Source organism: Arachis hypogaea, chromosome 9 (genome assembly GCF_003086295.3).
Source record: "Arachis hypogaea cultivar Tifrunner chromosome 9, arahy.Tifrunner.gnm2.J5K5, whole genome shotgun sequence".
NCBI lineage: Eukaryota > Viridiplantae > Streptophyta > Magnoliopsida > Fabales > Fabaceae > Arachis > Arachis hypogaea.
This window is the reverse complement of record NC_092044.1, coordinates 116,304,928-116,319,390: the sequence shown is the minus strand read 5'-3', so window position 1 is coordinate 116,319,390 and position 14,463 is coordinate 116,304,928. Positions and strand designations below refer to the sequence as shown.

At 27.3% G+C, this 14,463-nt stretch overlaps 1 long non-coding RNA gene across 1 annotated transcript; it reads right to left on the bottom strand.

The window, feature by feature from the left end:
* Positions 1 to 601: 601 nt before the first annotated feature.
* LOC140175392 (uncharacterized) lies at positions 602 to 4,575 on the bottom strand. The gene is made up of 2 exons (XR_011866126.1): positions 3,790 to 4,575; positions 602 to 765 (listed from the first exon to the last, which is right to left on the bottom strand). It is a non-coding gene; the product is annotated as an uncharacterized lncRNA (long non-coding RNA).
* Positions 4,576 to 14,463: the final 9,888 nt, after the last annotated feature.

Genomic DNA, 14,463 nt, shown 5'->3' with positions numbered 1-14,463 from the left:
TTTCCCCCTGAACATTCGCAATTAAATTGATTGAAGTCGGAAACATACAGCGACACATGTTGGGTAGGGGTGGGCATGGTTTGGATTTTTAAAAATCCAAACTGGATCCACTTCAGAACCAGTTTTATGGTTTAGAAAACCAAATCAGAACTGGATTGAAGAGCAAAATCGGTTCTAAACCGGTCTGAAAAAACAAAAATCGATTCTAAACCGATTTTAAAATTTAGATCCAGTTTTATTTACAAACCGGTTTTAAATCTGGTTTTATTTGCAAAACCGATTTTCAATCCGGTTTTTTTTAAATCCAAATCTAAAATCCGGTTTTTTTTATAAAATCCAGTTTTAAACCAGATTTTTGGTAACCAAAAATCCAGTTTTAAAACCAGTTTTTGAAAATCCAGTTTTAAAACCAGTTTCTTCAACCAAAAATCCAATTTTTAAAACTAGTTTTCAAAAATTCAATTTTTAAACCAAATATTTTAACAAAAAATCCACTTTTAAAACCAATTTTTAGAAATTCAATTTTTAAACCATAATTTTTTTAAAAAGTAAAATTAATACTAAAGTCATTTTAAAGTGTATAGGTTTATTACAACTAGAATTTGGTTCTTTATAAATCTAATGACAATAACTAATCTATATAACATTTAATCATTCTCAAGACATCAAAAGAATACCACCAAAATATCTCTCTAACAAAATATCAAAAGATGCCAAATTGCCAACAAGATCATCAAACAACCACAACCTTTGAGGAAAATATATCTGCAAATAACAAAATATACCTTTGTCATTTTAAAACAAATCTTTTAAAATAAAATAAAATGACAAGAAATATGAAATAAATTTTATACCTTGATCAACTTGTTGAAGAACTTCACCATCATCATCTAAAGCAGAGAAAAGATCTTCCTTAAGCCAATCTCCTGTGCAGACTAAGGCTTCTACCATTCTAGGTGTTAAAGAACTGCGGTATGGATCGAGGACTCTTCCTCCAGTACTAAATGCAGACTCCGAAGCTACCGTAGAAACAGGTATAGCCAATACCTCACGAGCCATATTTCCAAGAATTGGAAATCGGGTTGAGTTGACCTTCCACCAGTTTAGTATATCGAACTTATGAGAGTATGGCTCGCATTCTTCTTGTAAATATCTATCAAGTTCAGATCTTGTATTTGTTCTGCGACCGGTTGCTTGCAGAAAAAAGCCCATGCCATGAAGATCAGTATTAATGTTGTTGGCTTGAACTTCTTGCGTATCAGCTTCACTTGCTTCTCCAGAACTTTGGTATTGCTGATAAAGTAACTTTATGCACTTGGACAACTTTGACTTCAATTCGCCTCCTTTTTCTTCTCCAAAGAAGTAATCCAAGAAATAATTGACATACTCAATCTTTTGCATTGGATTAAGTACGATAGCAATCAATAACAACATATTCACCGAATCAGGATTGCCCCAATACTTCTCATACTTAACCCTCATCCTTTCTGCCATTGACATAGTACTAAAATCAACAGAATCACAAGAATGACGAATAAATCGTCCAATTGCAAATACTTCCTTCATATACATATCACTGGTAACATATAAGGTACCAGAAACACGTATAGTGGCATCACTGAACACTCGCAAAAATGGTACAATGGACTCAGCATACTCCCAGTCTGAATCAGAAGGAACACCTCTCCCTTTTCCTCCATTCATCTCTCCTATATAGGTATTATCTTTCAAAGCAAGCAACTCAAATGCTTTGCGATGCTTCAAAGCTACCTCTAACATTTGATAGGTAGAATTCCACCTAGTCTCAACATCCATGCAAGGCAAGCCTTTATATTGGATTTTTTCTAGTTCAACACACTTTTGAAACCTACTAGCTCTAGATGGAGAAGATCTAACATACTTTACTGCACTACGAATCCTCAAGACTGATTCATCAATCTCTTTCAACCCCTCTTTTACAATTAAGTTTATAATATGTGCACAACACCTCATATGAATAAATTCACCATTCAAAATAATGCTATTCCAAGAATTCAATCGCTGCTTCAGATATTTAATTGCAACATCGTTAGATGAGGCATTATCAACTGTCACACTAAAGACCCGATTCAAATTCCAATTATTTAAACAAGATTCAATTGTTGCTCCTATAACCTCTCCTGAATGACTTGTCACTTGACAAAAATTAAGTATTTTTTTATGTAATTTCCAATCCAAATCAACAAAGTGTGCTGTCAAACTCATATAAGTAAAATTTTGAACTGAAGTCCAAGTGTCAGTGGTTAGACATACTCTACCACAATTTGCCGAAAGAAAATCTTGCAACTTCATCTTCTCTTCAGCATAAAGAGCTCCAATGTCACGTGCTAATGTAGTCCGTGAAGGAACTTTGAATCTTGCTTGTAGGGCATGCACAAATTTTCGGAATTTCGGGCTTTCAACGAAGCGAAATGGTAGCTCTTCTCCAATAAACATTTCCACAAGTGCCCTTCGAGCCTCCTCTTGGTCAAATTTGGAAACACTGGGTGAATTTAAAACACCACGCTCATCTATAGTCGGTGTGGTCATTGTTTTTCTTCTTTTGTTCGAATCATTATTAGGATTTTGCTTGCATCTTCTCAAATGACCACCCATTGAGCTAGTTCCATTCCCATATTGTATTAAGCTACCACAATATTTGCATTTAGCCTTCTTCTCAGTAGCATTCTCTACATCAAAATGATCCCAGACAGCTGACCGATTCTTACGAACACCTGACGGTGGAGAAGATGGTTGAATGCTAGCGGACATCCCTGCTGCTTCAATATTACTGTTTTCAGTCATCTTGCTCTGCATATAAAGCAAGGTGTACATAACTCAAAATTTGGTGCCAAACATGCTAAAATTAACACAAACTAATCTAAAGAAACAGCAGCCAATAAAACTTCAGCATGATTCATAAACTACTAATTCAAAAAAAAACGATAAAAAATTATTCTTGTTTGTCCCTCATTTATCGGGTCCTGCTTTATCCCAATCAACCAATAACCTCAACTAAAATGGGTCCATAATAATTATTAAGTTAAGGTCAATCCTCGCATGCTACTCATTTTTCGATTTTGAACACGTCAATTATTAAGTTATGCAAGTAAAAAATGTCTAAAAAATAAGATGTCTACATATATACCTGATGAATATTCCAATCGTAGAAAAAGAATGTTTCTAATGAAAATAATTTCTAAAAAAAAAATTAGAGCGCTAAATATAATTATTTTTAATCTTAATTGTCATCGAATAATCTTGAAATATAACACTAATTATATGCACACTTGCACACCATTAATTACTTCATACTTTGTATCTTATGTTACATTATTATATTGATACATTGTTTATGGCTAAGTTGGAGACTTTACTAACAAAATCAAACTCATGCAACAAACAAACCAATCCCAATGAAGCTAAGAACACTGTGACAGGACCAAGCATCCACAGCATCAAAGGAACACTAACACAAAAAAATATACTCCCAATTAGAGCGAATGAGTTGCTGTGTCAGCAGTAACAACAAACCTTCAAAAGATCAATTAAACATTCGCCACAACATAATCAAGCACAAATCCAGCAATACAAACTCAACCAATACAGCTTCATAATTTCAGTTTATATATCATATGATTGAGCTTCTAACTACCCTAACCCTTATTCTTAGTAGCTAATTTCTCTTAGTATAATTCTCTTGGTCTTAAATCACAAAGAACCTGGAAATTAATCAAACTTAATAAAATAAAATGGAAAATGGACAAAAACCTGGAACAGAAAACTAGAACAGGGGCTACTGCTTGTTCTGCTTGTGCTGGAACTGTTTGTTCTGCTTGTGCTGGAACTAGATTCAGATATGTCCCACACTATGACAGAAATTGTAGAGTTGATTGATAAGCTTGATACAATGAGTCAGCGACGGTGAAGAACTGAAGATGACGGCGGAGAAGACCAAAGGCAGAAGAAGAGAAACAGAGCTGAGACCCGTTCAACGTTGAATGAGACGGTGCCGGTGCCAGTTGCCTGCTCCGGTGCCGGCTGCGGTGGAGAGTGGAGACTCCCTGGTCGAAGGAGAAGAAGCGAAGGAGTAGAAGAGGAGAGTTCACCGAATCAGAAATCCGAAATTAGGGCTTGTTCTGCTTGTGCTGGAACTGAAGAACTGAAGATGACGGCGGAGAAGACCAAAGGCAGAAGAAGAGAAACAGAGCTGAGACCCGTTCAACGTTGAATGAGACGATGCCAGTTTTCTGCTCCGGTGCCGGCTGCGATGGAGAGTGGAGACTCCCCGGTCGAAGGAGATGAAGCGAAGGAGTAGAAGAGGAGAGTGGAGACTCACCGAATCAGAAATCCGAAATTAGGGTTTTTTTAAGATTTAGATCTTAATGTGGATCTGGATCTGGATCCGGATTTAAAACCATTTAAATGGATTGGATCAAAAACCAAATTATAAAATAAATATAATTTGGTTTGGATTTTTTTTGGTTTAAAACTGGTTTTTTTTAAATGGTTTGGTTTGGATTTGGATTAAAATCCAAAATTTGGATTTTTTTGCCCACCCCTAATGTTGGGTAGCTAAAGAATAAATAAATGAACACACATATCTCAAAATAAAGACAACAATATCAAAGACGCCTACTATCTACTTGATAGTAATAAACTAATAATAGTAATAAAGAAAGAAACTACCACATGCCAACGTAACGTTTATGGAATATAGTTTACTAGGGCAAAAAATTTAAAAAGACCAAGAAGAAGAGAAGAGAACAACAGTATTACAAGAGAGAGAAAAAAAGGACAAAGGAAATATTATTATTTTAAAGAAGTCTGCTACACATACAAGTCTTTTTAACTTACAAGTCTTATAAGTTAGCACAAGTCCAATAAAATCCACGCGCATTACTCCCATATTCAAGAGTAAATATACGCACGTTATTCAACCACTTTCTGTTTCCAAAGCGCGCTACTCACCATGCATTATGAACGACTCTTCTTCTTCTTTCTCCATGAAAACGAGTTTCTTGCCAAATTTGTTCGATCTCCTTCGCCTTTTCATTCGTTGTTTTACCTGTGTTTATCACTTGTATTCTTGCTTCGTTTTTTTTTCTATTTTCATGGTTTCTGAAATCAAGTTTTGAAATCGTTTTGAAGATAATGGAACTTCAGAAATACACCCAAACGATTACAGAAATACACCCAAAGGATTACAGAAATACACCCAAATGGTTACAGGAATTCACCCAAACGATTATAGAAATACACCCCAAAGGATTACAGAAAAGGATTATAAAAATACACCCAAAGGATTTAAGAAATATACCTAAAATTCGTTGAAGTACACCTTATGCATAATTCAGAATTCTTTCTCTTTCTTCTCCTCATCTTTTGCTGCTTCTTCTTCTTCATTTTCTTATTTCATATTCTCATAATTAATTTTGGGAGAAAAAATCAAACAAAGAAAAAATACATAATGTTGCAAAATCAAAAGAAGAACGAGGAAAAACACGACGATGAAGATGAAACACTTCAAAAATGATTTCAGAGCTTAATGTCAAAAAATAATGGAAATCGAGAATAACGAAGAAAGAAAATAAAGAAAAAAGCACGTAAATGAAGAAGGAGAAAGAGAAGGCAAGAAATTCGAAAAAGAAAATAGAATTCTTTCAAAAATAAAAGATCTGTTAGAGACGCATTTGAACATAATATTAAAAAATTTCTAAAACTTGTATAACATAATCATTTGTATGTGGAGATTAATCCTATTTTGAATTAATATTTAATTGATAATAATTTGTACTTATATTTATAAAAATTTACACATATAAAATACATAATTTATATTTATATTTATCAGAACGTATAAGAATCAAGATAATTTGTATTATATTTATCAGAATTTATATATATAAATCAGTATTAAAGACAATTTAATATTTATGTTAATTAAATACTAACCAAAATGAATAAAAAAATACTAGCCCCTAATATTTTTTGTTAGATCAATGCATGTTATCTATTTTTACATCAATGCTTTAGTATTGTTAAGGGAAAGTATAATTTTTTATTTTAAAAAAAAAAATTAAAATATCTTAGTTTGATTTTATTTTAATTTTATTTTAAAAATTTTTACTTATATCAAATATATTTCTATTAGCTATTTTTTCTTTTTAAAAAAAATTAAGAACAATTCAGTAATAACTTCACAAATATAAACACCAGATTTTGTCACTGACTCTTAGTTGTTAAGTATTATAACTGAATTAATCCTAAATTTTTTAAAAATTTAATTACCATGGATATAATTAATACATATCGAAAGATTTTTAGATAAAATTAAAATAAAATAAAATTTAATAATATTTTTAAAATTTTTAATAAATTTTAAAAATATAAAATATTATTATTATTATTATTATTATTATTATTATTATTATTATTATTATTATTTTGGTGTGGCACCAATGCTTAATTAATTAATTAATTACTCCCACGCCGTCAGTCACCAAACAAATTATAGAGAATCAACTTTTAGTTAGAATATTAGTCAATTTTAATATTTAGATTTATAATTTAATATTTAGAGTTAAAATTTTATGATTTATGGTTTAAAATTTAAAATAAACACAATAATTTAAAAAAATTAGCTGAAAAATTAATTACCTAATATTATCTTTTAAAAAACATAAAAACTACCACACTCTGATCCTCATGCATGTTTAATATATAATTTACGACACAATTGCTTCTTGTTGATCATGCTAGTATTTTTAGTTGATTATGTATGTCATTTGTTCTCATCATATACTTTACACTTTACACGGACAGAATATGGCAATAATTATCAATCAATTTTTGAATATAGATGGAAGAATATTAATAGAGTCTCTGGATTTTGAAATGTGTATACGCCAAGAAAAGAAAGTGATACTTAGAAAACTGGAAAAGGTTGGAAGAAGTTATGCGTGAGTATATAAATTAAAAATGCAGCATTATATATATAAAGCCGAAGAAATGAATATGATTATGACCAAAGAATCTAAAGATTTTTCCACTACAAGAGTAAGCGTTTCTTGTTAAGCAAGGGTGTAGTTATTATCCGTATAAAGTGGTACAAATATAATTATTTTAACGACGATTAATTACTTATTTATTTATAAAGTATCCATGCATGCATAATGCATTTTTATGATTAAGATCAACACTATATATATAGAGTATAAACAATAATATCTATATCATATTTGTGCGTCTGTCAAAATCTATATGCATGACATGAATCTATATACTTCACCGATCACATCTATATATCTATTCAGAGTTAACATGTGTCAAATTAGTGAAATTACTATTCAGTGTAAAATCGTGTGGTAATGAAGTTTTTTCTTTTCAATAAATATTTGGTAACGATCTCATTCCCTCGCTATTTGGTTCTATATTATCAAAAGAGAAAATTTAGAGCGGCATTATTTTTATTAAAATTTGGTTAGTATGTAATGATTAAAAAAATGATTAATTTTATATTATTAGATATAATTTTATATCATTAAAAATATTAATAATAATTAATTAATAGCTACACATTATAAAATTTACTGTACTAACACTTATTCTAAAAACATAGCTAATTTGTTTAGATTCTTTAATCACGGTGAGTTTAAATTTTAAGATTATTATTTTGGCTAAAGTCTTATAATAAATTAAATTTTATAGAGAGTATTATAATAATTACTTATTCCAAAATTAAATTTTAAAATGATAAATAAAAATTCATAAACAATTATAAAATTTATTTTCATACATCGACGGTATAAATTAAATTAGTTTACATGAATATTTAATAGTGTATTATATCATATTATTAAAAATATTTATTTTTAAATTTATTCTTTAAAATATTATTTAAACATATAAATTTAATTAGATAATTATTGTTTAACTTTTTTACATCGTTATTAAATCAAAATTAAATTTATAATTATATATCTAATAGAAAATTTAGTAAAAATCACACCGAATTTTTTTTTTATTTTCTACCCTATCTCTTAATTCCACGGACCAAACCAAAAATGTTTTTTTTTTTTTTTTTTTTACCCTATCTCTTATTAATTCCACGGACCAAATTTATTGTGGTATAAATTTCATTTAAAAATTTATCGTTAGCTAATAAATTGTTATACGTATAAAATGGAATTTGAATCATTTAAACAAAGCAAAAATGACCGTTGTAAGCTTTATAAACTATACCGTCTACCAATGAAGCATCATATATATACATGTGACGAAGCATTTAACTATGAACATGGAAATAGATGCAGATCAAGGACATTAATCAGAGTTTCTTACACCACCACATTTTTAGTTAGTAGTGCCATTATATATACTGTAGAACTATACATAGAAGCCCACGTCATACATTCATTAATTGATTTTGACTTTTGACTACTTTAACAAAACCCTCGCAAACCCTAAAATAAGGTAACCTATTTTTTTATGGCCATTAGCACTCTCTTAATAAGGTTAACCTTCATGTGATTTCTGATCTGATACCCAAATTCACTTGCTTACAAAATGAATAAAAAAACCTTTATCTGTTAAAAGAAATACTTAATAAAGTTTAATTTTGATGCTCTCAAATATTTTATATAATAATATAATTATATTCATTTTTTTATAATTATTTATATAATTAATATAAAAAATAGATATTTTATTAGATAAAATCTAGGAACCAACTGTTTTTATTAAAATCTAATCAGCATTTAATCAGCAAAAATAAAGTGAGTAATCTCATATTTTTGAATGAAATTTTACACCATTAAAATCACTAATAATAACGAATTAATGACTATAAATTACAAAACTTACTAATCTCCTAATACTCTTTATTTTATTAATATAATATTACGTAATTAAATATATGTGTAAAATTATTTTATATTAATAATTAATAAAAACTAAATTCTACTTAATATATACGAAAAACCTATATATATGCATGTTGCATAGAACTATATATATAGAAATTAAGTTTTGGAAAATTAAAATGAAGTTATAAATAATAGGTGCATGGACTTGGAGCATACTTTTGACCTTTCGGATTTAAAACTCTAATACCATATTATAATACCACTCATTTCAGAGGCTTACACTGGTAAAAAAAATGTAATACTAATTATTATATCTCTAATACTCCATAAACCTCTATTGTACGTATTATACAAATATTTCATTGGCTCTCCATACTTTTCCTATCTCTAATTATAGCTACTACTCTATATATATGTACGTGTGTAGCAGAATGAAGACTAGAAGGGCATATAACAATGAAAAAGAAAACTTTTTATGTGGTCAATGCAACTTGATATTTATTTATTTTTTTGGTGCTTAACTTAATATTTATTTATTAATACGAATTTTGAATAATTGTGATGGTGGATGAATAATAATAATAATGGGGCAGAGAGGAGGCCCAAGGAAGCAAATTGAAGAGACACACTTTCTCTCTCAATAATCATATAACAAGCATGTGTGGTCCTTCACTACTTCTTCATTCCACGCTCCAATTTCAATCATGTCTTCTAAACAAATGCTTTTCTTTTTCTTGTCTCCAAAAGATATATTAAAAATCATCAAATTCAAAATTAAATTATTAATAAATAAACAATAAAATAATTCAACTATAGCTACAGTAAATTATTTTGTCAGATGCTGTTGTGATCCGAAATTTTGAATAATATAAGAATTTATATACCATGTGATGTGCCAATTTCTCTGTTGATCTGTCTCTTACTATAAGAATTGCTAGGTCATGGAAACCAAATGATTAATACTAACGTGCCCTTTACTAGCCAGTTATAATCACATAGCTGTATGCAATTACATTGACCAAAAATCTCTTCCATTACTACACTATATGTTACTTGAATAGATGGATTGTCGTGCACTAGTTTGTCTTATTATTATAATCATTTGTTTAGAGATTTATTTGTCTAATAATATACATAATAAAAATTTTATCAAAAGCAATGAAATGATTAAGATCCCAAATTAATTTTAAAATGGATTAAATTTTGATGTAATTCATCAAAATGAAATTTAAAGGTAAAATTTGAATCTGTAAAAACACACTTCTCACAGATTAATACAAGCTAAATCTATCACTTCAATATATAAAAAAGTGCTTATCAAAATTGTGAAAAGAAAAAAAAATGCATCATTTTTTTATTTCACTCACAAATCTTGTATCCCTATACAAACTTTTCAACCCTAATGTATATTAAAAAATAAATTTCTAAAATTTTTAAAATAATATAAATTTATTAAAATAAATCAAAATATTAAATTTGAAATTCTTCGAGAATCGGATATATATTCATTAATCTATGTATGTGGATATGGATACACCCGCCTTGGGTAACATCATTCATTATTGAAATCTTGATAGTAGTATTATTTCATTTGAATTATTCTATTTAATTAGTATTTCGTAATGTATTTATAGTGATTCTGACAAAAGTATTGATGATGGCCCCCTAGCTCGCGGTAGAATTTAAATTTAAAAAGCCGTATCATGTGCATATGTATGTATACACAGTGGCGGAACCAGAAATTTCATAAGAGGGGGGCCAATTAAATATAAAATATAACAAAAAATTAACAAAATATGATTTGTAGCATATATATCAAAAAAGTAATTATATTATATTATATAAAAGTCAATGTTCAACTACATACTTTAAGATTTTGATATTTTTAAACTTGCTCGACGATGCTTCATGGAACTAAAATCATCAATTATCATCTCTGAAGTGAATTTTGAAGCAATTTCCTTTTCAATATATACAATCATACAATCTGCTAAAAATTCATCTTCCATCTTGTTTCGAAGCCTTGTTTTAATAATCTTCATAGCTGAAAAGGCCCGTTCAGTTGTTGCTGTTGTCACAGGAAGAGTCAAAACAAGACGAATTAATCTATCAATTAAAGGATATATATTTGATTTTCCTGTCTCTGTCAATTTTTGACACAATTCAGCAAGAGTAGACAAATTCTGAAAATCTGGAGCTTTAACCACATCAAGTTCATAATGTTGTAACTCATAATCCAATTGAATCTTTTCTTGCTCAGAAAAATCTAAAGAATAGAAATTCTTTACAAGATTGCATATGTTGCAAACACTGAATAACTTGAAAACATCTTTAGGATCTAGAGATGTACTCAGTATGAGGAGCTCGGTTGCTTGCTCACTAAATGAGTGAATTGTTTTCATCTTTGACATTTTTAACTTAACTTGAACTATCTAACAAAAAAAACAAAAATAATTGCATATATATTATTTTCTTAAAAAAAATATTAAACCTATTGAGCAATAACAAATAATTTTAGAAACACAAATATATAATAACCAAAAATAAAGTTATTGATTTACCTGATTATTTTTTGTTCCAAGTCTCACAGAAAAATAATTCTATTGAGTTTTGTCCTCACTTCAATCTTTGAACACTGTCCATTATAAAAAAAAATAAATTAATTATTTTAAATAAATAATGTAAATAATACTTGACATTGTCATTAACTTAAAAAAAATTGAAATATACATCTTTGAATCTTTGTTGTGCATTCAATGGTTAATATTTTGTTGTTCACTTCTCTTCAATGGTTTTTCTTCATATGTCTTGTTTTGGTATGGAAAGAAAATTAGAATGAGAAGAGTAGAAGACCAAAAGTTTGGGAATCACTTAAAGAGAGAGAAAAGTGGCGCTATGCCTATGATAGTTTGAAACAAATATTTGAAAAATGTATTAGGGTTACTTTAATTAATAGTATGGGCTTGGGCTAGTATAATAGAACCATTTTTATTAATTATTAGAATGGGCTATTTGTTAACAAGAGCAACAATAATTCAAATATCTAATACATAATGCAGTTTTTAGTTTTTTTAATTTATAAAATTTTGTAATTTATATTTTTTTTAATATTATATATAAAAAAATTTAATATTATTAATTATTACTATTTACTATTTTTTTTAAAAAAAATTGGGGGGACCATGGCCACCTTAGGTCCCCCCGTGGATCCGCCACTGTGTATACATTCACGTAATTAATCAATATTATGCTGTTAAAAATATGAGAGAAGCATTATATTATTAATTAGCAATAACTAAGTCAGTAATTAATTTAGTTGATTTTTTTAATGTGATGAAACACAGAGTTCGTGTAGTTAATTAATCATATCTATACATCGATCGAAAAAAAAAGTTTTTTAAAGTTAACATTTTGATAAAATAATAAATTAAAGTGAAAAATAAATTATTATTAAATTTATAATATTTATCATATGTGAATCTATTATATTAATTTAAGGCTGATTAAAATTTTATGTACTTATTTTATCAATTCTTTTCACTTCAAAATAAACTTAATCACATCCTAAATAATCAATAGAAAGAAAAATAGAATAACAAACAATATGATAATTATAAACGAGAAGAGTGTGTTTTATTTTGATAAAATAATAATATAAAATATTTTATATAATTATTTAATTATATTTATTATTTTGGATAACCATTATGCGATTAATATAAAACATAGTTATTTTTGTTAATATAATTTTATGTAATTAAAAATATATGTGAAATTAATTTATACGACTAATATATTAAAATTAAATTCATATATATATATATATATATATATATATATATATATATATATATATATATATAATGTGTTCTAGTATATTTATGTCTAGTAGCTATATAAATATGGTATTTTAAAAAAAATATTACTAAAATTAACGTATTATTTATTATTATTTAATAATATTTTTTAAAATATTACTAAAAGAATTGTTATTAAAATATAATTTTAATTTTAACCATACTTATAATTACCGTAAATATAGGCATACTAGAATATATATATATATATATATATATATATATATATATATCCAAGTACAACCGAAAAGAAAAAAAAAATATATCCGAGTGAATAGGTAAAGTAAAATCCAAAGTTAATTAATTTACTTCTTCCTTCCACTTTTTTGTGTTGCTTCAAATTCATGATGATTGGTGAAGAGGGAGAAATTAAAGCATATATATATAATACTAGCTCCGTTCTTCAGAGAGGGACTTATGAGTCATTATTATTCAAAGTTATAATAATATTGAAAAGATCTTCCCCCACTAATAAGCCAAGGTTATCTAGTATCTACTGTCATGAGTTGTTGCTTTGCGGAATTCTTACTTCCTATGCACATTATTTTTCATTTTCAAACACGAAGAAAATGAGAGAGAGACTTTCTTTAAAGTCATTCTTATTAATCATGTAAGTATATAACTATATATAGTGCATGTGTATTCAGATTAACGTGTACAATATTATTAAGATGGGTGGGGGAAGCTGAAAGTCAAGGACAAAAACATAAACAACAACATACAAAACGGTCAAGTCTCAGAAAAATGAAATAAGATTTCTGCACCGTAACGTTGATGTTCTTCCATGTGCTTATCAAATTAATATTATTCAGCGTATATATATTAAAAAATAATCCAGATAAAATCCAGAATTAACTTTTGTTTTTGTAGATAATCATTGTGTATATAAATATATAATAGATAACTCTATACAAAAGTTTAAAATCAATATCTGCTTTTCCTTTCTTAATCAGATTCATATTTTTTTCTTTGTATAACAATGCCATGCAATTAAATAACTATATTGTGAATTAGGAAGTTTTGATACTATTATACTATAATGTATGGATACTGACAAAAATATAGGACATAATACAGGATACGTAAATTTATAAGATATGGAGATATGATATATATATAAAATATAAAGTATTTTTTAGATAATAAATTATAATGATATTTTGATATTTTATTAATATTAAATATAAATTAATTTTTAAATTATTTTTAATAATTTTTTAATTATATAAAATATTTAAAATATTTTTTATTTTAATAATTAATAATATATACTATTTTTAATTAAAATCATTTCAAGAATATACGTTAAGAATAAAATTAGATATTTGGATATACTAATACGTAATAGTATTTAAATATATTTAAATGTGTCCAAATAAAAAAAAATTTCTATTAAAAAACGATGAAACATAAAAGATACATGTATTAAATAAGTATTGATAAACATCGTATTCAAAATGTGTTCGATATACAAATACTAAAAAAAAAAAATGTCCATACTTCATAACTGCTGTATAATTCAAAAAGATTGAAAACACTTAATACCTCTTCTCAGAAAATGCATACATATATACATCAATGATCAATCCCTTACATAGTTACATTATTACTACTAATTTTCTACTTTGTTTATCACTCTTTTTTTTTTTAATTAAGTCTGCTATAACCTACTATTTTATTTATTATTTCTAATAACAAATTATTTTTTAAGAATTATTATA